Source organism: Crocodylus siamensis, chromosome 4 (assembly GCF_052110815.1).
Source record: "Crocodylus siamensis isolate JL-2025a chromosome 4, ASM5211081v1, whole genome shotgun sequence".
Classification (NCBI taxonomy): domain Eukaryota; kingdom Metazoa; phylum Chordata; order Crocodylia; family Crocodylidae; genus Crocodylus; species Crocodylus siamensis.
The window spans coordinates 203,734,028-203,761,216 of NC_143398.1; the positions used below are offsets into that span (position 1 = coordinate 203,734,028).

General features: G+C 41.7%; 1 long non-coding RNA gene and 1 pseudogene across 1 annotated transcript; both read left to right on the plus strand.

The window, feature by feature from the left end:
- LOC149867458 (dynein axonemal heavy chain 11-like) overlaps positions 1–27,189 on the plus strand; it is a 291,701-nt pseudogene that overhangs the window by 173,894 nt on the left and 90,618 nt on the right.
- LOC149867459 (uncharacterized) lies at positions 348–26,936 on the plus strand. The gene is made up of 3 exons (XR_016442058.1): positions 348–472; positions 20,811–20,959; positions 24,305–26,936. It is a non-coding gene; the product is annotated as an uncharacterized LOC149867459 (long non-coding RNA).

Genomic DNA, 27,189 nt, shown 5'->3' on the forward strand with positions numbered 1-27,189 from the left:
GATAATTTAAGATCATATTAAAATGTATGCATATAAGGAAGCTGAATTAAAGTTGCACAATCAAATCTGAGCATTACCACTTCTTGAATCTTGACTTTATAAGCTTCAAAATATTCTTTTAACATAGTTGGTTAAATGTGATCTCTTCTGATGGTTAATAAAGGGTTGATGTGTTTTTCCTAAATTATGTTGTGCTTAGTTCTGCTTCTGGTTTTGCATTGCAGGATGATGCCAGTTTTTTAATATTAGCTGTGAAAATCTTTTTACCTTAATGCTCAAGAAACTTGATTGATCTAAGTTGTTACTGATGGTTCTAAATCTGTTGTTTTCCAGATGAAGTGACAGAACTGAATTTGTATTTGTATAAACAATGAGGTTCCTCTCATGTTGTCAGAGCTATGTATTGGTCATTCAGGACAAGCATACAAGAAATACGTGTGGACAGTGGAGGAAGAGAAGTAGATGCAGTAGTGTAAGTAATTAGAGGTGTGTGAGCAGGCCACTAGCCCCAGATGCCAAATTAGTAGGGGCAACAGAATTGCCTCCCACCACTGTGGGGTCAATGCCACAGCAGCAGAAGCAGCCAGGTGCATGGGCGTTGTGCTGCTGCTGTAAAAGCAACAGCCAGTGGGCAGACCATGCTGCAGCAACTGGGAACTAGTTTTGAGCCTGAGCATAAGCAAGACTCTTGCCCCACCTCCATTCAGTGAAACCCCTCCCTATGGCATTCAATGGCATCTCTCTGTGCTTCTCTCCCCCTGCCCAGGGCACAAACCCTGTCTCTAAGAAGATGAGGTTTTAAAGGAGACCTGGTAAGTCGGATGCAGATAGATAAAGAGATTGCTTCTTTTTTGAGTTAGTTGAAATTAAATTTGGTGTTTTTTTAATAGAATATTTCTGCTTCTGGCCCCAAATCTGAGAACTTCAAACAACTTGGGCTCTAGTTTTTTCTCCTTCCATTTTCTATGCTAAATTCATAGATTAAATTCAGTTGTTAAAGTGAGAAACAGAAGAATTTCTATTCGGTTTTAAGTGTAAATCTCAACTCAACCTTCAGTATAAAGTTGGCTCCATGCCTCCATTATTATTACTGGCAGCACATAGGAAGGCCTATATTTAAGGATGTTTGATGCTTTCTATTATAGGACCCTGTTTCTTTAGCAATGGACTTTTGCCACACTTGAAGTATTTAAGCTGAAATTGTCTATGCTAGTTATCTCCTTTAGGCTGATTTCTTTCTGGCAGTCTTTGAAAATTTCAGATCAGGTGATCCAGCTGTTTCTGAGACAAGGTTTGGGGAAAATACATTGCTTTTGCTATGTTTAAAAAAAATCATATAACCATATCATTGAGAATGTGCAACACACCCAATTTTTTGTGATTTTGAATTCGAATGGAAAGATGCAGGTATTGCTGTTCTTGGTACCCTGGAAGAGAAAAGATACAGGAACTGAAAGAAAACAGTTCCTGGAATGACCTATGGTCATCTATTCAAAGTACTTATTGCATGCCTAACCTCTAAATCTCCTCTGGGATATATCAGGGTATGTACAGGAGTTTTTGTCACAAAACATTAATATTTCCAAAGTTATGGTTCTTGTAAATTATTAAACTAAAGGAATAAGTCATTTGGACAATTTACTTCTGGAGAGGTTAAATGCCATTCTAATAATAATATAATATATCCCCTACAAGTTCTTTATATTACATTTTCAAGCCACTGATCCAGTTTCATAGTTGAACATGTGTCAAACTACCTTGATCAATTTCTCACAGTATTTTGAACCTCCTACAAGCTTTAGTAAGCTCAAGAAGAGTGAGGAAATGTACTATTTAGGCCCTCATTTAGGGTGACCACCCATCCCTGATTTGGCAAGACAGTCCCAAAACGGGAACATCAAGTCCTGGTCCTGGGCTGCATGACTCTGGGACAGCATTTGCCCTGTACTCCCAGTATCATGCAGGGATCCAGGTTTTCCATTTACCATGGAAAAAATGCAGGAAATGGCTAGTTTCCCCTTGCAGGCTAGTAAAGTTCCAGCCTGCAAGGGGCTGCTTGGGGCTGGGGGGAGTGGGATACAAGGGGCACCACATACATGTGTGCGCATGCATACATACACACGGGCAGGAAAACAGCCCAAGGCTGCAGTGGAGAGCAGTTCCCCCAGCTGCCTGCAGATAAGTCTATGTGTGTGGGAGGTGGAGATTGAGGACCCCACGGTGAAGGAGAAGAGGGCAGGGTTGGCAGCTAGGGCTTTGGCTGGGGGTGCTGCCCAGCCAGGGTGGTACATGGGGCCCTTGGCAGGAATGTGTGGCCACTGGGCCTGGCCAGGGAGCAGGACAGTGGCTCATCCAGGGGACAGTGAGGTATGAGGGGTGGCTCCTGCTGCTGCATGTACTCCTGAGGAGGGGAGCACTGGGGTCACATACCTCCCACTAGATTTGTGCATTGGGGGGGAGCATGCAGGTTCAGGGTTCCTCACCTGCCCCTGGGAGCTCTGTGCGGACTGCACTGCTATGGCAAGGCACCCCCTGCCCACCTGGCAGCAATGATGGCAGCAGTGGCATGGAGTTGTGCTCCCCACTGCTGGATGTGCAGGGGGCACCTCGCCATGGCAGCACTACTGGCACAGGGCTCCCAGGGCAGGGAGCCCCAAGCCCACAGTGGGCAGCCTGCGCCCTCCTCTACCCCCACAGGCTCTACTCAGCTCTGTTCTGGCTGTGCCCTGGTGAGGGGAGGGAGAGGTGGGCCGTGTGTCCTGCCTTCCAATTTGGAAAAGGTGGTCATCCTACTCTTAATGCATATGGATTATTCTGTAAAATAATCCACATGCATAATTAGCAGGGTGCAGTGGTGTTTTAATCATTAGTTAAAAATCTGGATTATTCCACAACAATTGTGTGATAGATAGGAGTTACTCTAGGCATTAAGAATTAGTGCCTACAGTGCTGTGACTCCAGGGAAAGAACTCCACAGGAAGCAGTAGTCACATGGCCAGAAAAGACCCTTGCATTGCAGGCTACAGGAGAAGGTAATTTTACTAGAGCTGGCCCTGCAACTGCCAGAATTGCACTAGAATTGTGGGGCAGAAGAGCAATGCAACCACTGTGCCTTGTGGCCAGGTCCTTTTCCTCACAGCAGGGTTTGCAGGACTGGAAGCATTTGGGTTGGGTACATACTAGTGTTAGGTGGAACCCCATTCCATTTTGACCCCTTACTTTTTACTCCACAAACAAGGTGATAGAAATTCCCTCCCTAAATATGGTGGTTTTCTGTACTAGTGTAAAGACACTGATACAAACGATGGAACAAATTTCATTAGCTGCTAGAACTGCCCAGACCAGAGCAGGTTTTCTTGTTTTCATTTCTATGACCCAATCTCAACCACCTTGCAGGTTTCCTTCAGCACCTGGGGATCAGTAACCGCTCAACTTAAGTAATTATTTGTCTTCTCTGCTTTTTGTTCCTTTCTGTCCTTTGCATGTGATTTTTCCCAGACCCCTCATGCTAAGAGATCCCTGTTCTTTTAGCATCTCAGAATAACCTGTCTTCTGGTTCTGCTCCACTACTTTAGCATCCCACACAATCATTCAGCCCAACCCTGTGCAAACTTTTAATGCTTCTATGACCGTGTCATGTATTTCTTTCCTCTCTATGCAAATGTATCTTCTGAAGCTTCCTTTGTTCTTCAGTATGTCAGTGATGAAGATTTTAAAAACAAAAATCTTTTTAAATCTATGCAGGAGTTTTAGTCCCACTGTGCTTTATTTCAAAATCCAGCGTTCTCCTCTGCGATAAATGCACAACTATATGCTCTTTTAGCTTGTCTCAACAGTGATTTTAGTCACAGAGGTTTTCTACTCTAGCAAACTTGTTTTCTTTTCACACCTTCTTTCCATCATGTTCTTAGAATTCCTGATCTTTCATCATGTTTTAGTATAATTCTACATGTTCATGAACATTGTACTAAATTGTTTTACAATGTACTTATCATGGCATCTCCTATTGTTTTGGGCGTTCTTTAGCCTGTTATACAATGGCAGATGTTCCTAAACTTTTTCTTAGTGTGTAACCCCTTCCAGATTTACCAGCTGCCCATGTACCCCTACCAGCTTATGTTTTATATTTGAAACCCTTAAATGCCAGTTATTATTATAATGAAAATTAAATCTGCCCTTACACAGCTTTTCCTGTGTACTGCCCAGAGATGTCTTGATTACCCCCAGGAGTATGTGTACTATAGTTTAAGAACTCCTGTACTAGGGTTTTGGTGCTTCTGGACTTCCTCTGTTGCCTTTATTTGTTCTCCTGCTTCTCTCTCTTCCTCCAGCTAAATCATGCAGCATCTATTCATTGCCATTTTTTAAATTGCACTAGTAACAATAAGATAGCTCTAATACTATCTATTTTTCTATGTTTTTCTTCTGCCAAGTTTCTTAAATAAACAGTAACTTCTAAAAATAAATATACAGAGGAATACTTTGTGGATGACCTGGCTGACACCTTTTTGTCAAAATCTTGTGATATCAAATCCTTTAAGTACAGCTCAGGAGCTCTCTCAATTAAGGCTATACACATCTCATGGTTCTAATGATAATACCAGCAAATTGGTGTTACCATGCATTAGAATTCTTTGATGTGTGCCAGCATAGGCTTACTGCATAGTGCTCTCTTTCTGGTATTTCAGTGATGACTTCACTGATAAGGAAGGCTTAGTATAATGTTGCAGTGTTGCTTACAACTAGGTACAGACAGTCAAAAAGCCTGAGGGCAGAATCAGTTCAGTCTTTGCAGGTTAGTCTAAACTGCACAGATTATATCGAAACAGAAGTGAACAGGCATTTATCTTTAATTCACACAATGTAGCCACATGCCTGCAGTGGGCCAGGCCAGAAGCTGGGGGGCACTAGAGCATAGCTCTCTGGCTGTGTGTTCACTTCCTCTTCCTGCTGCCCCTGAGGTCTCTGGGATTTGCAGTCCAGACTCACAGCAGAAGGACTCTGCAGGGTTGCTCATCATTCCTCTTCCTGCTTCCAGGTCCCTCTGGGATTTATAGTCCACAGTTTGAGCAGGGGAGGGGGTGTTTAACCCAGATACTCCCTCTTCCTGCTCCCAGAGCCCATCTGGGGTTTGCCTCAGGGGGGGCAACCCCACTCCTCCCCCCCCGCCTGTGCTCCCATGCACCCTTGTCAGCCAGCCCTCACTGCTCCAGCTAGGGAGCAGAGGGCTGGGGCCAGCCCTGCTCTTTGGTGCAGACAGCACAGCCCAGCCCAGGGCTGGAAAGCATGCTGGGATTCTGTCAGACTGTGATTTAACTTGAACCAGGAGGGGGTCTGGGACATAACTTTCATAAACCAGTTTGATCCAAATCAGTTAAGCCTGATACTACATTCAGCCAGGTTTATCTTAAACAAGTTTCAGCCCTTTTGAAACTGGTTTATGTGGACTAGGTTTCTATTCTGTTACAGGTTTAAACCAGTTTCTGATCACTTAAACTGGTTTATGTGTAACTTCTGTCCCTAGCCCAAATGACAGAATGCAGTCCCAGAACACATTTTTTCCCCTAAAAAATACAATTCAAAGGTGTGTTAACTGGGTTTACTCATCATTCCCTAGTGAGCTGTAAATTAAGATTATGGGATTAGATGTCTTGTGTGTAGTTTGTACAGCAGCTTGTAGGGAAATATACTTTCATCTATATCAGGAGGAGAAAGTTGGTAGGTAAAGCAGAGGATTGTGTTGCAGGCCATCTGCTTTCTGTTCCTGACTCTAGCTACACACTGCTGACTTGATCCCGTACCTGTCATTATTACCATGGAGGTCAACAAGACAAATCCCTCTGAATATGTTGGTGCAGGATTAGACCCTTTATCATGTTGTGCAGATGACTTATACCTCTGTATTACTCAATAGTCCCTATCTGGGAAATGGGGATAGTATCTTCATCAGAAAGTACTTGTGATGAAAATGCTATAAAATGGTATGAGGTTGTCAATGGAAGGCACCATAGAAGACCTTTTATGGAGTTGCATCAGCAGTTATTTGAAATCGTTTGTACAACTGGCCAGGAATTGTATACACATAATGAGAAAGCCATGACTGACATCTCTTTTGCTTAAGATGGACCTTTAACAAGAAAAACAGAGAACCTGGAGGGAGAGTTGGGAACTTGGAAGAGGTGGGGAAGGAAATGAGAGATTTATTTTATTTTCATTAAACTAAAGGTTGGATGCATGTGTTCATTCAACTTAGAAAAACAGGGTTATAATGCCATCTTGGGGTTTCTGGTGACATCTCAATCCAATAAAACTGCTGTTTTGGTTTATGGTGTCAACAGAAATCCCTCAATGCCATTGAAGTACAGTTGTCTGTCACTGATTCTGTATTATTTCAACTGTAGAAAAATAGCACCTTTATTTTCACAGCAAAAGTATCCTATGCTGTGGCCATACACTTACTGAATATAAAGGCCCTAGCCATTTTAACCAAACTTATGTGCTATCAAGAATTATATGTATTTTTGTGGTTACCCTGTTTGCAATGGTCTGTCAGATATACTGTACTTCAGACTTTTTATGAATCAAGAAATGGCAATTATCCAGCTGTAGTGATTTTTCTATACAAATTTTGTCAATACAAAAATGGCTCTTGATTTCCTGTAGGCATTTTAACAATATTTATACACAAGATAATCAAACAACAATGAAACTTACTTTGTGACTGACTTGTTAAGGTGAAAGAGGAAGTAGCTGCATTTAAGTGACCCTACCTATGGTATATGTTCAATTTCAAATTATCAACCCAATTCAGAAACATGCCAAGTGCCTTGTTAGAGATGCAAAGTGCCCAAGGCTCATGCTGATGTACAAGAGCCAGGAGTGCCTCTCACCTCTCAGGATAGACATAGCACCTTGTAGGATTGGTCCGTACATTGGTTTGGTCCCTACATAAGACTGGTCCCTACATTGTGAAGCCAAATAGAAAACGATGCCCTTGACTATACGTGTACTGTACTATCTTTCCATGACTTATTAAATCCCCATAAATGAACTGTGTCAGAAGTGTGGTGGTAAGCTAAAACACCATCAGTAACTTTGGTTAAATTGAAAGGTTGTACAGTTATAAAATTGAGAATTAATGAAGCACCTTAAGAATAAACTTCATCTTTTCAGAAAACATTGAGTTTAATTTTTAAACAATAAGTTATAGCAAAGTAAAAGGGGATTGTATAACAGCAACTGAGGTGCAATTTTTTTTCATTTCAGCAAATCATTTAACAATTAAGGCAACTTCCAATATACCTAGCTTAGACCATCCAGGCTGTTATTAAAACCTTCCAAAGGTGGTATTCTGTAACCTCCCTAGTTAGCCTATTCTAGTGCTTAATTAACCTTATAGATAGAAAGTTTTTCCTCAGATCTAACTTAAATCTTTCTTGGCTGCAAATTAGGCTGATTACAACTTTCCTAAGTTTAGTGAAAGTGGATTTCTCTGCCTTCTTTGTAAGTTGAAGACTGTTATCATAGCCCTTCAGTTCATATCATATCCCTTCGCTTTTCTCTAGACTAAGCAAATCCACCTCTTTCAATGTTGCCTCATTGGTCATGTTTTCTCAATCTCTTGTCAGTCGTGTTACTCTCCTTTGGACTCTCTCCAATTTGTCTACATTGTTCTTAAAATGTGGTGCCCAGAACTCGACACAGTGCTCCAGCTGAGGTCCACCAGTGTTGAGTAGAGTGGAATAATTACCTCCTGTGTCTTACATACAACCCTTCTATAATACATACTGAAATAACTTTTTTTTTCAACATCATATACAGTGTATAATCCTCTATAATCACCTGCTCCTTTATCTGCTGCACTGTTACCTAGTCAGTTCTTCCCCACTTCTTTATTTGTGCATTTGATTTTTTTTCTTTCCTAAGAATAGTACTTAGTTTTGATACTAAGACCCAGAATTCTATCACTCAGTGGAAGCTTTGGATGTGCAACCACTGCAGACCCTGACTATGAGTGTGGGCTCAATTCTGCAAAATACCTGGAAGTCCTACCAATGTCACTGGGAGTTGTGGGTCAGTATCTCACAGGATTGAACTCTATAACATGTATTACCACATCATTTGGGAAAAAGCTATCATGGTTTCAGAACGTAAAAACATTATGCAATTTTGTTTCTTATTTTGCTTTGTTACTTCAACTTGCTAAAAAAAACTTTGTTGAAAATGTCAAGAGTCATACTAAGATACACTTGACCTGGAGTAAAGTAGCAGGAGTTTTTAAACATTTAACGTATAGTGTATATTAGTATGAAACTAAGTTGAGCAGAACCCATTAATGTCACAGTGATCAGTTACCAATGGAAATAAATAATTCATGATGAAGGGAATTAGTCTAATTAGCAGGCAGTTTGAGTCCTTTGATAAAACCCAGCTCTAATTCCGTGAAGGGCAGGAAGTGCTGTCATCAGTCAGCCCTGAAAAGATTAGCATCTATTATGAATGAGGTTAGACACCCTAGTGAAGTCATGTGTGTCCTGGAGACAAACTTAATATGTTCCAGAATGGGACACAGTTTGTCTCACCAACACATCATGATTCCTACTGGGCTATTGTATGTAATAACAAGCAAAGATCAGTGCTCCTTCCTATCATTCTCCCCCTGTCCATCATTCTGACAACTGTGCAAATACATTTTCCATGCAAAGTGGGGAATGTGCCCTGAATGCTTGTAAAATTGCACAAGATGTCAAAGAAATTGCATTACCTTTTTCAGGAACTAAAAACAAACAGACCAAAATAATGAGTGAGGAAATGGAGGATTTAGAAATACAGCTGACAAATGTGAGATGTACTGCAAGATGTATTGTTTGCATGTATGCAGATTCCATTTGAAAAAATTGTCATTCATGGCATGTTCTTTATGTAGTGATGGAGCCATACATACACGATATTGAAGTTATAAGAGCAGTTGGGAGACTGTAACCTTGTGAGAGATTTAGAGGTTTAGGGTTTAGCTATATATATACCTAAACCTCTAAATCAAAGCCATCCTTGAGTGCAATCAAATATAAAATTTATATATGAAATATGCAATAACTTTTAATATATACATTTTATACAGAATATCCTACATAACACATGTATTTGTTTGATCAGGCACACATATACAACTATACGTGATCTATATTGAGATGGCTGAGATCTTAAGGATTTTTGTTTAGAAATTTTGGCTGAACTGATTCATCTGAGGAGAGTGGCTGAGAGCTTTGCAAGCCTCACATTTTTGTAGCCTACATGCTGACGCAACATCAGCTGTGTTTCCATTTTTACTTATGAGCCTTTTGAAATTATATGTTTCCGTTTTGCAATTTGATGCAATAATGAAGAAACTCCACATTTGTACTTTATTGTATTGCCTGTTTTTATTGTAGGAAATTAATTGCTCCTTTTATTTATGTTATTAAGGGGGGAGAAACAATTTTGCAGTATTTTATCATTTGCTGTAATAATTAACATACTAGTAATACAAAGAAGCCTTAGAAACGGGTTATATTATGTTGAAATGTCTGAACAGCACTTAATATGCTGACACTCATGACTGAGGAATGCTGATATTCAAAAGTGCATTGAAAAAGGTAACAATAAGTTACTAATAATATCCCTGATGATCTTAAGTTGATTTATAATATAGAAATGAAGTGGAAAAGAATAAGTGTAGTCAACACAAGAGGAGATTTTCATAGAAACAGAACAATATAGTGCTCCAGAATTGTATCTCAGCTGTCCAAATACTAAGTAACAATGGAGCACTGATATTACATAGAGTGCCAGTTTTAAGTGCTACGTTAGCTTCAAATAGATTCCTAAATTAGATTTTGTGAAGTAGTGAACTTTTCCTCAGGCAGGATAAGGAAATATAAGGTAAAGTCTGCCCTGATTTGCAGTTAGCACTGTAACTAACTACACAGTGGTGAAAGTCAGGCAGAACACAGCTAAGAGATTTAACATGTTTTCACCTATTTGTGGTTTGACTCTACCTTCTATTATCCAGTGTGCCTCAGAACCTATCTTGGATATGATATACTTCACTAGCAAGGAAGTGTGCAATGCACTAGTGAGTTGGGACTACTGTACTATTAATCTTATTAGTACCTGGTTTCTATGACATATATCAAAATACACACACATTCATGTGCACTATGCTAGAGCACAGTTTTAGTTTGTTCTTTTTAAGGTCCTGCTCTGAGAAGCCTATTGTCAAATGCTCTTATTTAAATTCTTCAGCACATGCCCAAATTTAAGCATGTTAGTAGTACAATTGAGGTCAAACAACATGAACGATATCTCTCTCCATTTTAAGGTTTTATACCTATGTTAACCACCTTACTATCTAAGCACTTTTCTTATAAAATCAGCAGCAGCTGCAGTGTGCTTAGACTTCATGGAGAGCCTGACACTAGTCCCTTTTCAGGATAAAGATGTGCTAGGGGTAAACAAAACAATTTAACATTGTTACATAAACACAAGTTATTACTCGTATTACAATAGCACCTAAATGCTCTAATCACAGACCCTGGACCATGTTGTACTAAGACTATCTTTGTCTAGGAGAACTCATGTTGTATGTTATGTCCCTTCCTTCCTTGATGTGTCTTCCTCAAGTAAGACCATACACCTTTTGGGTCCAAAATGATATCAGTTGCACATCTCTTACATACCATATGCTTGTTGATTATGCCAGATATTCTAGATTAAATGTTTGTGGCATGACAGAAGTTACACATAAAGCAGTTTAAGTGATCAGAAACTGGTTTAAACCTGTAACAGAACAGAAGTTCTGTGTACATAAACCAGTTTCAAAATGGCCGAAACTGGTTTAAGATAAACCTGGTTGAATCAGACTTCACTGATTTGGGTTTAGGAAACTTCTGTCCCAGACCCCTTCCTGGTTCAAGTTAAATCACAGTCTCCCATTATCCTAGCATGCTTTCCAGCCCTGGGCTGGCCTGTGCTCTCCAGAGAGCAGGGCTGGCCCCACCCCTCTGCTCCCTAGCTGAAACAGTGAGGGCTGGTTGATAAGGGGATGGGGGGGAGCAAGCCCGGCAAAGGCTACAGCCCAGTCTAAGGGGTGGGGAGAGGGCTGTCCCCCCAGGCAAAACCTGGCTGGTGTCTGGGACCAGGGAGGGGGGTTAAATACCCTTTCCCTCACTCAAACTTACTGCTGGCTGCAATTGTGGGCTACAAATCCCAGAGGCATGTGGAAGCGGAAAAAGGAAGCGATGAGCAGCCCTGCAGTCCTTCTGCTGTGAATCTGAAATGTAAATCCCAGAGACCTCAGGGGCAGCAGGAAGAGGAAGTGAACACACAGCCAGAGAGCTATGCTCTAGTGCCCCCCAGCTTCTGGCCTGGCCCACTGCAGGCATGTGGCTGCATTGTGTGAATTAAAGATAAATGCCTGTTCACTTCTGTTTCAATTTAATCTGTGCAGCTTAGATTAAGCTGCAAAGACTGAATCCATTCACCCTTAGGCTTTTTGACTGTTTGTACCCAGCCTTTATGTTGTAATGTGAACTGCTGTATATATGAAATATAACATAAAGTCTGGGGCAATACTTTGTTGTGGAAGGCACAGCAAACTACTTTTCGAATGCGCAAAGCTCCCACTGAGTGCAGCTCAACTTGAAGTTATTGGCAGGTCTAGTCTTGTATCTAGGGGCAAAATTTGTGCCTAGAAATGAATAAACCACAAGCTGCCACATTGTTAACACACATGGAGACTGAGCTGAGGCCTCCAATGGCTTCTATATGTACTTTGAAAGCAACAGCAATAGAAATCCTTTCTAACTACTACTTTTCCTTTGAATAATGTGGTTAAGCTGCACTATATTTTCAGTACCCTGAAAATAGATCTGGGAAGGAGCCAGCTGCATAGTACACATAACTATACAGCAGCGTTAGCCTTGTCATGCTCTCGTAACAAAATCACAGCAAGCTATTTGGACAAGAAATATGGACAAGAAAAAACTGGTAAAAATAAAACAGACTGTAGACTGCAATGAAGAGATTAATTTTACAGAATTGTGATGTCCTTAAAAATGAGAGTGTGAAAGAACATTTCTAAGTACACATTTACGAGTAATACTTCTGTATTTGTCTCCCATATATGTTCCTTATACTTTTTCCTCTTTTACCCCATTCTGCATGCTACAGGTATCACACAATTAACTGATAATTGATTGTGGAATTAGCTTGAGATCAGCTACATGTGCAAAATACCTATCATGCCATAAGAAGTTCTAACCAGCTATGAAGTTAGACCTTGAAAATGTGTACTAACTTTATAGCAGGTTGCTGTTGAGCTTTAACTTGCACATGTAGCTGGGTCTCCTCTGTGACTGGAAACCCTATCAGATGATGGGGCTACCAGCTGCAGGGGTGCATCAAGCCCATCTGGTCCCACAGCTGTGGAGACTCTCAGCCCCAGTAGCTGTGGGACCCCCTGGAGCTGAGGGATCATGGCTGCCATGATCCCCCAGCCTTGACGGTCTGTGTACTCACTAAGGCTGGGGGATTGCAGCAGCTACACCCCGAAGCCCTGGTGGTGCACCCCAAAGCTGCATCCCAAAGCGCTGGGGGTGTGGGACGCCCTTACAGCTGGGAGCCCCTCCCAGTTGTGGGAGCTTGCTCCTTGCCAGTTCAGGGAAGCCTGGGTTCGCGTCCCCCCTGCATCATCAACAAGGTGTGATGGGATGTAATGTGCGATTCCACAATCATGCCTCTTGTTATATATGTATGACATGGCAAGAGGTAAGATTGTGTCAGTCATCAGTATTGTGGTTTTCTTATATACCAAGCCAACGCTCCATTGTTCTTAACCCTCAAAGACTGTTATAGCCCTCAAAATCAATAAAAAAATATAGCATGGCAGCGAAGAACACATGTCTGTCTTCAAGTCTCAATCAATATTAAACTGAATCAATTTACATTTAATGGAAGTGGCTATAAGGGCCTGGATGAGTTAGTTCTTATAAGCTACTAATAATATACTACTAAAGATATTATTTGTCTGTTCTTCTGGAATGCTTTAGATGGGGCTTCTTGTCATGTATATCAATGTGAGTGGCATCTTTCAGAAACATAGACTGTTTATATCTCCTTTGAATAAAACAGCAAATCTTTAAACTTACTAGAAGATATAAGACATTTCTGAAATGGCCACTTCCATTTACAACTTTGAGTCACATAGTTTTGTATTACTATTAATTATACTTTTGTGGAACAACAGTGTTGACTAGTGTTCCAACATGTGGCTGATAGCTTGTGTTCTTGAAAGAAGATCACTAAATAATATCGACTCTCTTCTCCTTCTGTTGAACAGGAAGATTATGGATCATCATCCACTTTTCCTATTCACCAAAAATTTAATCCACAGTTTATCTTTCAGAGAAACCAGAGCAGAAGACATTGTTAGCTGTCAGCAGAAGGAGGCAACAAAAGTTGCAAATGGGAGTTTTTACATGTTAATAGCATTTCAAAGCCACTTTGCCCAACTGTAAATGAATGCACAAGATACTACAGAATATGACAATTCCATGTGCCTTTTTCAAACAGTCAAGGAATCCTAAAGCTATGAGTTTTATCACATTTATTTCAGTGAAGGGTTTACCTTGGAATGGAATGGAGGGCTTGGTTTAGTACATTTATCATGATGCTCTTCCCCTTTGAGGGAACTATGCTGATATTTGAAATAGTAGGGACCTGAAAATGACAGAAATGGTGACGGTATAATATCACTCAACCCTGTCAATACCTGTCAATGTTGGACTTTGTTATTCAGACCACAGCTACCAACCAAGTGCTTTCATTTCCATTCTGCTTCACACTGGTTTCAATGTGAAGTCCTTTCAGGTGCTACTCCTAAATCCAGTACATGTCACTATGATGTAGTTTCAATCAATGCCTTTTCTGTTTAAGGTGTCACAATACTTGGATGCTTTTTCTAACAAGTTATTAAGTACTGGAATTGAGCATAAACTGATATATTGCTATTTATTTCTTATATGGCTAAAAATGTGCAGATTACACCCTTATGTGTGTAGAAAAATGCTGCCTAGAAGCCATGACAAGTGGTTAGGTAAGCAGCCAGATACGACATGAGTTACAATGATACAGTTTTTGACATATTTGTAAGTGGAGGTTCTGTAGCAAATTATCACATTCTATATTGTAATAATAACTTCAAGGGAGTGAGATAAGTGAACTCATAAACTCTGATTAGCAGGATGTTCCAAGCCTAAGGGCAGACTTCAAGAAAGGACACTGTAGGGCATCACTGTTGAAGGGAGGGGAGCAATGCAACACGAGATGAAGTCAGAAACGTAGGCTGGGAAAAGGCCATGCAGAGTCCTGAGAACAAGTAATGTGAACTTAATATGCGGTGGGGAACAATGACAAGCTAGTGGAGGGATTCAAAGGGTGCAGAGAAAAGTGACAGTATCTGCCCAATCTGGCCACAGAAAATAGTTGATAGCCCTGACCAACCACAAGTGCACAGCTGCAGACAGCTTCAAAAATGACTGATCAGATGAAGACATTTCAAAACAGCATCTTCTGTAACTTCTGTCTGCACTGCCTGCCAGCCTGTCACTGTTTTCAGAATGGGAGGTGGGAAAGGGAATGGAGGGAATTTGGTCTGAGGGTGTTTCAGCCCCTGCTAGAGGTGGGGCAGATGTATTCCTGGGGGAGGTGTTCCAATACACCCACCCCACTCTCCAGGGCTGGGTGGGGAACCCCTGGAAGGAGCTTCCTCTGCTTCCTTTCCTGCCTCCCATTCTGAAACAGAGACAGACTGGGAGGAGGAACTAGATTCTCCCCCTCCCCACCCTTTGGAACCAAGAGTGAACTTCTGTTTGGTCTGGGAGATTATTGTAATTAAGAACTCTGCCTGCAGTTACAGAAGGGAGCTGCACTTCTGTCTGCACCCATAGATAAAAATTCTGATTGTGAAATGATGTATATTAGCGACCATCTTAGCAATTAAAAGATGGAAGGAGTCAGCTGATGCCACAGTTGTAATGGTCAGCATCTTCAGAAGTTACAGCACTGAAGATACCTGCATCCCTGACCTGCCTGGCAGTATGAGAGCCTTTCCCAACTCTAGATTGCAGGTGAAATACACTAATCAGTGTTCTGTTTATTTGTCTGCATTCAGAGACTACATTCAATATATATATACTTTGCATGTGTATATTGCCCATAGGTCAAACAGAATCAAAAGCATTGAATAAATAGGTCAAGTGATGTGGGCAGGAGGAACTAATACAATCTCCTTTCCTCTGTTCAGAAACAACTCAGCCAGCTTATTTTGTCACCTGAGAGAATGAGACAGTATTGGGCTAGAGAGCATCTAGGGCTTGCAGAATGAGAGAGTCTGTAGAAGATGATAGTGAAGGACTTCAAAAGCAGCTTAGGGGCTGCAGTGGAAAATGATATGTTAGCATTTTGTCTTCATACCTCAGTCCTAAGGTGCCTGAGGGACCCAGTGCTGAAAACAGCCCTTGTCAGAGTCCTTTGTATCCATTATCAATCCATCTTCTTCCTGAGTGAGAATTGCATGTATTCCTTACATGGCATTGTGTCCTGCCACACCCTTTTCAGGTGAAAAAACCCATCAAACTTAGTTTTCCTCCAGTCACAGTTATGAAATGACTCACTGGAAATCTTGCAGGTCAAATGTATTAAATCATGTGGGAGCAGGATTCCAAGGCAGTGAGAAACTCCTATGCACATCCAAGGTCAGAAAGGCTCTTTACAAACTGTCTCTAAATTCCTATTCTGATACACAATACATGTGGCAGCCTCTTGTTGTGATGGCAGTTCTAGTTGTTGTGATATTTGTCTCCAACTGAGTAATTACAGTTACAATATGACCTTCTCTTGTAATATAATCTGTATTAATGCAAATTGTATTTTACTAATGCACACAATTTTGAAGCTAAAAAACCTCCTTCTCTTAGCAGCATACTGTATCTTCTGTTCCATAATTAAACTAGAACCCTTCTTTTGGACAGATTCACTCAGTAACGCCATCTTTTGAGTAATACACCTTCAGACCAATGCCTTGCTTTGATATATTACAATGATAGACTGAAGTGTTCATGTAATACATCATCACACTGAGCTGTTGCTGAATGCCAAGGATTGAGAGACTGAGCCAGCTGTTTTTCTGATTCATTCATGTAATGCATCACCAGAGTAGGGTAACCAATGATGTATTACTCCAAAATGACAACAGCCAGAAAAGAAAGGGTCCGGGGGTATAATGAGGAATGCAAAGTGCCACACTGGGCTACAAACTCCTGGAACAAGGTGCTGGTAATAAATCAGGCTCCATAGTATTACATTAGCAGTTCTACCAAGGAAGTATGCACATACATTGTTACTGCTAATTGGACTTTGTCTCAGTGATGCTATTTTTCTGTGAAATCAAATATTTTTTTATTTCCAGTTTCATTTAGGAATTAATAGCACAAAATGTAAACTGCCCAGAGTAATGGGCATGACATTCAGGGAGAGAGCATTACTTCTCAAGTTACAGCATTGATAGCACTCTGTTGGATATGACATAGTTCCCCCAGTGCACTGCTCCTGTTCTGCAGGCAGGGCCAGAACTCTCTCTCCTGCCATTAATGGTGGATTGCAGCAAGCAGTCTCTATGTTACTCCAGAAAAGCATGGAAGTTATGGCTGACCCCTCTGCAGGCTTTGTAGGTGGTTCATTACAACCTTTCAGCTCCACGCTCCCTAAAGAAAAGATAGCCATAAAGTGCCCCTTTCATCTTGAAAGACAGACATTAAATCAACTGGTGCTGCTGCATATTATTACTTGCAAAACACTGTCACCTTGATTGAAGCCACAAATAGAAGACAAATGTGTGTGTATCTATATATAGATATCGATAGATATCTATATATCTATAAATTGATAAGATAGATAAAAAGATATATAGATTTCTACATATAGATACACACACATACATCTATAAATATATATATATATCTCAATAAGTCATATCAATGCTCCAACTTGAGAAGAAATGCTATATATTGAGAAGTAATAGATGTATATATGTATGTATACACACATGTATATATGGGTATGTATGTATGTATATGTGTGTGTATGTACATATATGTATACTATATATATGGAAACTATTTTAAAATAATCTTTATTGTGAATCTGCTTTTTAGCCCCAGGTGAGACCTTCTATCAGCCACCTCATTGCTTTTGCAAATATAAATGTTAATGAAGTAAGTGTCAAGTATCAGTAGAATGAAAAACATTATTGAGCTTCCTGGGATTAATCAAAGAGTATCAGAATCTGCTTGGGAAAAAGAGAAAAGAGTTGTTTAAAAAACAGAGAGATTGGAAAATGGTTTACAACGGCTTCACAGGTAGCTCTTCCAAATATTTGTCTTACAATAATAATAATTAATAATAACAGCTCAGTATGTGCAAATGTATAAATTATACAGTCGCAAACTGCAGTGAGTAAATAGATCCTTGGCCCAAAAACCTTACAATCTAGCTACAAATGATTAGCACTGGAAACAAAACTTTAATGTAGGAAACCGCAACAAGCCTGCTCTGTAGTCCTACAGCTTTTAAAAAAATGTTACTAAATGGCAGCATTTAAGATCCTGAATGATAAACTTGTAATACTGTATAGATTTATACACATAAAAAATGTCATACACCCAGGGAGTAGGGCCTCTAAGTGGGAGGGGAAGAGGAGAGGAAGTTGTGCTCTTGGTACCATGTCCAGAAACTGAGCATCTTCGTCTCCCTCTTTCATCTTGCAGGAAATCCCTAGTAATTTGCAAGGATGAGCCCCTTGGAATCTGCACTATTATTCATTTGATTGTGGGTGCAAATTCACAGGTGCAATCATTCTCAGTAATCATTGCCCAAACCTTTACTCATTATAACATCTTAACACATCTGTGCTTTGTTTTTTAGGCAAACCTAATTTTCCCCCAAATTATATAAATTGCCACATTTTAGTCAGTCCTTTAATTTAACAGAAATGTTTTGCTCAGTCCAGTTCTCTTTGAAAATTCTTTTTACCTTTCCTTAAAACATTCTGATAAGAGAGAATATAGGTCAAAAGATCACATTTAAGGAGTTATGCTGCCAGAAACAGGTGGAGAGTGTCAGGTATACATTCCCCCTAACACTGGTGTGTCATGGCTAAATAATGGCCATTAATATGTCCTTGAATGAGAGGGACTTCATGGAAATTGTAGTTGTGAACATGCAATCAGCTCATTTATAGAGTAACAAGTGTTGCCCTGTGCCTGCTCTTCAGAATTTGAATAAAATTCACTATCTGCTAGTATTAGACACTGAGTTATTGTTTTCTCAATTATTTTTGACACGTAAAATATATATTGGGCTCTACTCTGTGTGTAAACTCACTAAATTCCTACTTAGGTCTTTTTATAAACTTAGACAATAAACTACATATCAAATTAAAATCCAAGTAAACAGTTTATTATTGCTGCAGCCAAAATAATAATATTACATTGTATTACTTTAGTAAGCAATATAATACTTCAAGGCCAAAGGGTTCATTTGGATAAGAAAAATTGATTACCATTAAATAGGAGGAGAGGGGAGTCTAAATTTGCAGTTCATGTACAGGAAATTTGCCCGTTGTTTTCACTTTCTTTGAATGTCAGTGAGAGTTTTGTCTTCATATGGATTTCAAGATTGTCCCCCAAATTAATATGATGTGGCTATCATTGTTATTATACTACTATTGCTTAAAGTATATATTTCAAGGGGGGGATCAAATAGATGAATTACAGGCATCCAGCTTTTCTGCAGTAGTTGGAATTTCTACTGTTGAAAATAAAAAGAAATAATTTAAAAGTAACTTGGACAAAACTAATCAGGAACGCGAGAAAAATGGTTGGGCACATCTTTTTCTATCCCAACCATGCAGTTGGTCCTATAAAAGATATAATGGACAGCAATTCTTGCCTTGGGCACATTTTGACATTTTAAAGAGCAGACATCCCAACAGGAGCACTTGGGAACACAGTTTTTCCCGTAACTGCAATCTCTTGGGTCTCATCATGTAAACAGCACAGGTAGGCTAGATATATTCACATGGATCCAAGATTTGATTACACCACTTCTGTGATAGAACCAACTTCTCTGCCTTTTGTGGTGCAAACCGAAGAGTGGTGAAGGGCTTCCACTCATAGTTCTAAATTGCAGGGCTGCGCAAAATTTCACCAGCTGTTTTGTTTTGATGATGTTTTGACTTATTTCAAGCTTGAAACAGCAAAATGGAAACAAAATGAAAGGCTTTGAAACAGCCTTGAAATGAAACAAGCACAGTCAAAACATTGAAAAAGTTCCGAAATGTTTTGAGTTTCAAAGTTGAGCTTGCTTGCAGCTAAAGAGAAACTAAGGAGAGGGAGGGAGAGGAGCAGGGAAAGACTGCTCTGATATTGACTGTGTAGCTGGCCAGTGACTGCGATTCTTGCCTGAGGTCCCTTCCAATCCCAGTGCTCTGGGGGAGGGATGGAAAAACAGCATAAAAAGCATAGCTTTCTCTATGGCTTCACACTTACAAGTGACACAAGTTCTGCTTGGAGCAGTTTGAGGTGCAGTTTCCCAGAAACCTCTGCACCTATCTCCTTGAAACCTGGCAGGCTTTGTGGCCTCAGCAGGGGCTACCATCCCTGCAGTTTTCACCCCACTGTACCTTAACATGTCATGAGTTTTGCTTTTCAACAGTTTGAGGTGCAGTTTCCCAGAAAACCCTGTACCTATCTCCTTGAAGCTTGGTAGGCTTCATGGCCTAAGAAGGGGCTACTATCTCTGCAAGTTTAATTAGAATCAGGCAAGAAATGACAAAGTTATAGGCAGTTTCATGCTTCCCTTTTATAGCTTACAGGCAAAACATTGAAACAGCGTCAAAACAGTTTCAAAGAAACAAAACAGAACTGTGCTTTGAAATGAAACAAAACTTGAAATAAAACACTGTCTGCTGAAACATCGAATGGAAGTTGAAATGGAATGGTGCTGTTTCGCACAGCGCTACTAAATTGCAGAGGTGATTTTGGATCAGTGGCAAATAAAATCACTTCCCCTTTAGTTTCTGTGCTCTTCTTCAGGTAAGAAGTGAGAAATGTTAATGATATTAAAATGTGCATAGAAGCTGTGCCTTGGAAGATGATATTAAAGAAATGGGTTATTCAGAAATTTCAAGCCATTAACTTTAGTTTACTTTGGATCAGGCACTAAATTCATCCAAAGTTATACAAAATTATAAAGTGAACCAAAAAGACTAAAGTATTAAATTAAATGACACTATGACAGACCCATGTTCTGTCCCGTTGTGCTGCTTCATGAATCTCTCCAAGTTTTTGTACAATTACAATGTGTTATTCTTCCTTCTTTTTTTCACAGCTAATAAAATGCATGGCAGGCATGGCATACATTTCTTTGGACACTTTGAAAAGTGCTGTGAACATTTAATTGTTAGGAAAATATTTGACACCATGAGAGTAACATTAATATGCAAATAGACAGACTATAAAATTCCTTTAGGTGCCTCCAGGGCAGTATCTTTATAAATACAGAAACGTAATTATGCATCCTCTAGAGGACTAAAAATAATTATACAAATTTACAACAAAGCCCAAGGCTGTGTCTTCTTTTAAGTGTCTATTTTTAATATCATTTAAATCTTGTTAAAACTTAATTACTAATTCTCTCTTGTAATAATTTAGGTGGAAGATCTGATGTCTAAACTTGGTGTTCAAGAGATAGAACTTCATCAGAGAAATGAAGACACTGAAGCACCGATTACCAAAATAGGACAACAAACGGAAAAACTTAGCCAAGAAAAAGTCACAGTGGATGATAAGAAGCAAATTAGGTAGATACATACCTAATAAAAGCAGAACTGAAATAATAGCCCATAAAAACTCATGTAAAAATACATTAGTGAACACATGCACATATGCAGAGCTTGATTCACCACCTGGCAAAACTGAGGCTGTGGGCCCAAAGAAGGGAAAGTCTACAGTGTGGGAGAGAAGAGGATCCAGTGCTCCTAAGCACTCACCAGGTGTGTCCTGCCAGGTGCCTAAAGCAGGTCAAGAGTTTTTTGTTGTAGCCGTGTTGGTCTAAGGACATAGGTAGGCTAGGTTCTTTGGGTAGATGTGATATTTTTTATTAGACCAACTGAGTAGTTGGAACAAAGTTCTTTCCAAGCTTTCCGACACAAGTGCCCTTCTTCAGGCATAGGGAGGCTCTGCTTTTGTTGTGAGATCGCCAAGGAATGAAAGAAGCTAAAAGTGTGTAAGGAGGTCAGTGAGAATGTAAATAGGTGGAAATTAGGAAAACAATGGGTAGAGAAGGGAGGGAAGTGGGGGAATGAGGAGGAAAAATGGGTGAAGGAATGCCAAAGGGAGACTGCTGTAGTGATGAGTTCCCCAAGGTAAAAAAGAGGCAGTCTGTGAAAAAGTAAATAGCTGGAAATTAGGAAAACCAAGGGTAGGGAAGGAGGGGAGGGGAAAGAGAGGGGAAAAAATGTAAATGGTAAATTCAGGCAGATACCTGGTGAATCAGATGTAAGGTAGGTTGCAATGTGGTCATAAATCGTCTGTCTAGATTGAGTCCATGATTTTTTGTATCCAGTAGACTTATGAAGTGAAGTATGTAGGTTTGTCTATGAAAGGTGTTTTGTAGGTTCCCTTTGAGGATTAGAACTGAAATGTCAGAGTGGGAGTGATTTTCTTGTTAGAAAATGTGCCCCCACAAGTAATTGGATATTTTTGCCTTCGATGGACTTTTGGTGTGCATTCATTCTGGTACACAGTTGTTGTTTGGTTTCTTCTACATATTTTCCATCAGGGCATTTGGTGCACTGGATGAGACGTATAACATATCTGGAGGTGAAGATGTAAGATCCAGGAATGGTGATGGTTCTGTTGTGGGGTGTGATTATTGTAGGAGTGGTGGAGATGTGTTGGCAGGTTTTGCAATTCTTATCCTGGCCTGGTCTGGATCCATTTGGCATGGTTTGGGTCATAGGGAGTTTGCTTCTGGTGATGAGGTTAGCAAGGTTTGGTGCTTGTTTAAAGGCTTGGATGGGTGGTTCTGGAAAGATCTCTTTAATAACGGGGTCTTTTTCTGGTATAGGTTGCAATTGTTTGAGGATTTTCTGTATAGGTTCCAGGGAAGGGTGGTATGTCATAACTAATGGTGTGCAGCTCCAAAAGTAGGTTTCTCTAAGCTGGGTAGTGGCATGGTCAGGGTATTCAGTCCATTGCCCTAGGAATCTCTGCTGGTGGGGATCCTATGGAGCCCTGACCATACTTCAGAACTGCATCCTACAATCAGAATGTCGGCTGCCTTTCTCCATTGTGAGGGATCTTGGACCCCTGCTGCCCCACATTCATGGCTATGGGTTCACTTCCAACCCCATTTCCGTAACAAAGGGGAAGGTCAGTTTCACAGATTTGCTTTCAATGTGTGACTGCTTCCCTCCCCCTCCCCCTCTCCCTCCCCCTCCCCATTACCCTATCTCCAAAAACAAGAGTTAACAAATTCAGAATCACTGTCAAATAGAAAAAACAATCTTACCTTGTTATTTTACTAAGTCTAAATCATCTGATAAGAGTTTTAACCAGTTACAATCACATGTAAGCCCATACTGGATTTTTATTCTTCTTGTCAAAAAAGTTTCTAGCAAGACCCTTTGCTTTATAGACATGTCTATAGAGCAAATGTTAAACCCTGAAGTACAATTGATTTCCTAGCTCTAAGCAGTAGAATTTTATCCAGTTTTGTGTTTTTTGGCCCAGCTGGGGACTCTGGGAAGCATATCTACTTCACATATCCCTCACTGATGTAAGTTCCAGGAAGACAAAGTTCATTGCTTCATGTCAGGACTGACATTGTTCTTATCCCATCTGCATGTTGCATCTGCCAGCTGATGTTTAGCAACAAATATTATTTGTCCTACTTCTGTTCTTTGAACTTTAACTCATTGTGGCTGCCTTTACATCCAAGCAGAAAAAAAACAACAACTATCCATTGATTTAATTCAGCATTTTAGTGAGACTGTATTCATGTCCAAACTTCCAGCAACTGCACAATTGGCTTTGGGCATAAATTCAAGTGATTTGGCATAACATCTTGTGGAGAACCAATTCGGATTCATTTTAGCAAAATACTTGTCTTTCTATTGATTGATATGCTAGGCACTTGTTAAAATCATTGATGCTGGTGACAGTTGTCATCCTAGTTCTTTTCTGTGCATTCATAGACATGTTTGAAGATTTCCAAAGAAAATACTCATTAAAAGCAATCTAATATTGTATTTACCTGAATCCAGGATGATTCTGAATTTAAGATGACCACTCAATAATGAGATTCTAGACATGGAAAGTGTATAAATTTGTTATCGTTTTCCATGTCTAGAATCTAATTATTGGAGAGTCATCTTAAATTTGTCCTCACCACCAGTACCACCACTGCAGCAGTGAAAGCAATGGCAGTACAGGAAGTGGTAAGGAGGCAGTGAGGGAGCAGACAGTGGTGGAGTTTAGCAGCTTGACCCCTACCCATTGTCCTCCACATCTTGCCTCCTACTACCTGTACCTCCCACCATTTGCTTCCCCTGCTGCCTGCCCCTTGGCACCTGCCCTCCTGACCTCCTGCTATTTGCATCTACCTTCCTCCTGATGCCTGATCGCCTACCTCTGCAGCCTCTCCTCCCTTTCCCCCCTGCCACCTCTATCCTGTCTGTCCTGCTGTCATCTCCCTCCCTGTAGGCTGCCTCTGGCCCTCTTCCCTCCCGCCCACTGCTTACTTTTACTCTGGCTTTGGCATGGAGCTGGCCCTCTTCCATCCTGGGGCATGGAGCATATGGTCGCTCTGACCCCAGCCTACCCCAGTAGCAGTGGCAGTAGCTACGGCCCAGGCTCTGGGCCCCAACCGCAACAGCTGTTACTGAGTCAGGCTACAGCCAGGCTGCTGCAGCTCCAACACAAACCCTGAGTTGGGGCCAGAGCTGTAGGAGCTCTCTGGCCCTCCTTTTGGTTTGTACTCAAATCCAAGATGAGGGGCTTCCCACCCGCCACCCCATGTTAAATGGAGAAAAGATCTTTGTATTGGATTCAAGGAAATATGTTTTTTAGTGAACACAAAGCCTCCAATATACAAATTTTAAGTTCACATTCTACAATAGAAATTTTTTTTTTCTCTAAAACAGCCTACTGTGGAAGAGCCCTGACCCCAGAGAGCCCCAGGGCTGACCAGGCCGGTCGGAGCACGCCCGGCCGGGGCCGGCAGCGTGGGAGCGCGGGGCGTGAGAGTGGTGGCGCGGCCACAGCAGGGATGAGAGCCCCAGAGGCAAACCCCATGCGGTGCTTGGTGGCCCGCACCTTAATTAACTTCCCCAGGTGTGGCAAAGAGCCGGGCAGCTCAAAAGCGGTGCTGGCGCACAGCTTAAGGGGACCAGAAGAGCCGGAGGAGGAGGAGGAGCTTCCCGGCGGGGAAGTGGCATGAGGGAGGACGGCAGATCGGCACCCGGCAAGGGTCTTCTGGAGCTGGGTAGGGCCCCGTAGGGGCAGGACACGAGGGACAGAGGTCCCTGTGGGCCATTGACCAGATTGTGAAGGCCGGGGTGGGGGAGCTCCCCATCCCAGCCCCAAGCAGCGAGGCCCGTAGCCAGAAGCGGCGGAGGCGGGCCGGCCCGTGTGGTACTGGGCAGAAAACACAGCCCAGGCAGGAGCAGCGTGCTCTCGCCGCCCAGAGGGAACCCCGATCGGGGAACACAGGCCTCCAGCAGGAGGCGGACGGGACTCACCAAGAAACCTGAGCCAGCCCCGGCGGGGAGCTGGTGGAGCGGCTCGTGTGTCGCTAACGGGACAATTTTCTTTCGAGGAACTACCCCACCTCAGCTGAGGAGAGGGGGGGCCCCCCCTTTCGACTCAGTACGGAGGCCTGGGCGAGGGTGTAGGGGAGGCAGGAGCCCTCAAGGACCCCGGACCGGACTGGACAGGAGGTACTGCTTTTGGACATGCGCACACCAGGGAATTCACTGGACCTAATAACAGCAAAGTCGTGGCAGGAGGACTTGGCAAGAGCATACCAGGAGCGGGAGCCACCCCTGGATCAGGAGGGCAAGCCCCACAGCGATCTGCGGGCACCCAAACTCGCACCATTGCGGGCAGGCCCGCGGACACCTACCAAACTTTTAGCTTAACACATGCTATTACTATTGTTCTGTGACAACTCTAGCAAGTGCTATTATTATTAAACCAGTTCATACTAGACTAGTCCAGGCAACTGCAACCTTATAACTTTGAGTCTTTCAACCTTGCTTGCACATGTTTATTTCAGACAAGTAAAGCCATTAGGAGTGGTATTGGGGTTATGTACCCCACCATGTACAAGATATTCTAACTTTCTTTTGTTTGTATGTAATTCCCCAAATAATGTGCCTGGGCCAAAAGGAAAACAACCTCTATTCACTTTTTCTGTGGTTTGGAAAATGTTAGTTCCCCCCTGCACTTCATTTTGCTGAGCAGGCATGATGGTAACATTGCTGATGTCCCAGATACACTGGTGATATTCTTAATCACTTTGTTTTGTTACCTGTATGGCAGATTCCCTATTCCAGCTTCCACTATTGCCCATCCTATCAATTTGTCAACAATACTAGTGAAATAAGATATAGTGGCTGCAAAAAAGTTGCTGCAAGTAAAGGATTAATTTCATTCAGTATAAGAAAGATGGCATTGTATAAGAGCAACACTTATCATACTGATGAATTTCAGGTAGTTGATGGTGTCAGGCAACAAAGGTTCATTTTCAGCAGTACATCCTAAAGCCCAGTCAAGCACTGATGCAGGACAAAAGTGGAAGTCAGGGGGCAGCAGGGCAGGCCCTATGAGGAGAGTCTATGGATCTAAACCTGTTCAGCCTCCACAAGAGAAGGCTGAGAAGGGATCTGGTGGCCATCTATAAACTTACCAGGGGGGAACAGCAGGGAATGGGAGAGTCCCTGTTCCCCCAAGCTCTACCAGGAGTAACTAAGAATAATGGCCACAAGTTGACTGAGAGTAGGTTCAGGATCTGGAACTAACCTCCAAGGGAAGTGGTCACTAGATAATCACCTAGCCGGGGTCGTTTGACCCCAGCAGTCTCTCTTGCCCATGGCAGGGGGTCAGACTTGATGATTTGCTCAGGTCCCTTCCGATCCTACGAACTATGAAACTTTAAGACTGAGTGTATAGATTCACTACTGTTTATGAGCCCAAACCTTTTTCAGTCCATAGCAGTTGTGATTAAGCAAAGAGTGCAGGAAACATCCCCCTACTCCTTAAAACTACTCAGGTGTGACATGTAGGGAGTGCACACAGGTGTACATGTACCCCATGAGTGTGGTGATGCACCCCCTACAAAAAGACACCACCACTCGCCACCCTGCCACTGACACCACCAGCAGCATCTGCTGGGAGTCTGCAATCCCCACTGGCTGCTGTCAACACTGCCAGTGGTGTCTGTGGGTGGTCACTGATCTCTGGTTGGTGCTCGCCACCCCACCACCCCACCACCGACAGCACCAGTGGTGTCTGTGGGAGCTCCCCCGCTTACCACCACTATGCTCCTGCCACTCCTGCTGCCACCACTGCACTCCTGCTGCCACCGCCACGCTTCCACCGCTACTGTGCCCCCCCCAGCCACCAGGGGCACGCATCTTTCATTAAACTACTTTTTCCAACAGTTGTCTGAAGTCTTTTTGTTGATAGTGCTTTAGGAAGAAGGGGGACTTTCATTGATGTTACTCATATTTTTAAATGATATGTACTATTTTTTGCATAGATGTGAGAAGTAATTCTATTTGTGCTCAACACCTATGTAAGAGATGGGACAAAGCTCCTAAGGAAGCAATGACAAAATTCATGAAATGACACCTTAATTTCTAATCTAATTCTCGCAAATGTGGATGCACAGCTTTAACCTATGGGTTAAACTTAGCGTTGTCTGGAAATGGGACTAGATGAAACATTGGATACCTGTGGGTGGATAAAGGAACTGCAGTTGAGAAGGATGTTGTGACAGTCCCCTGTAGCAATACTACAATCAGTG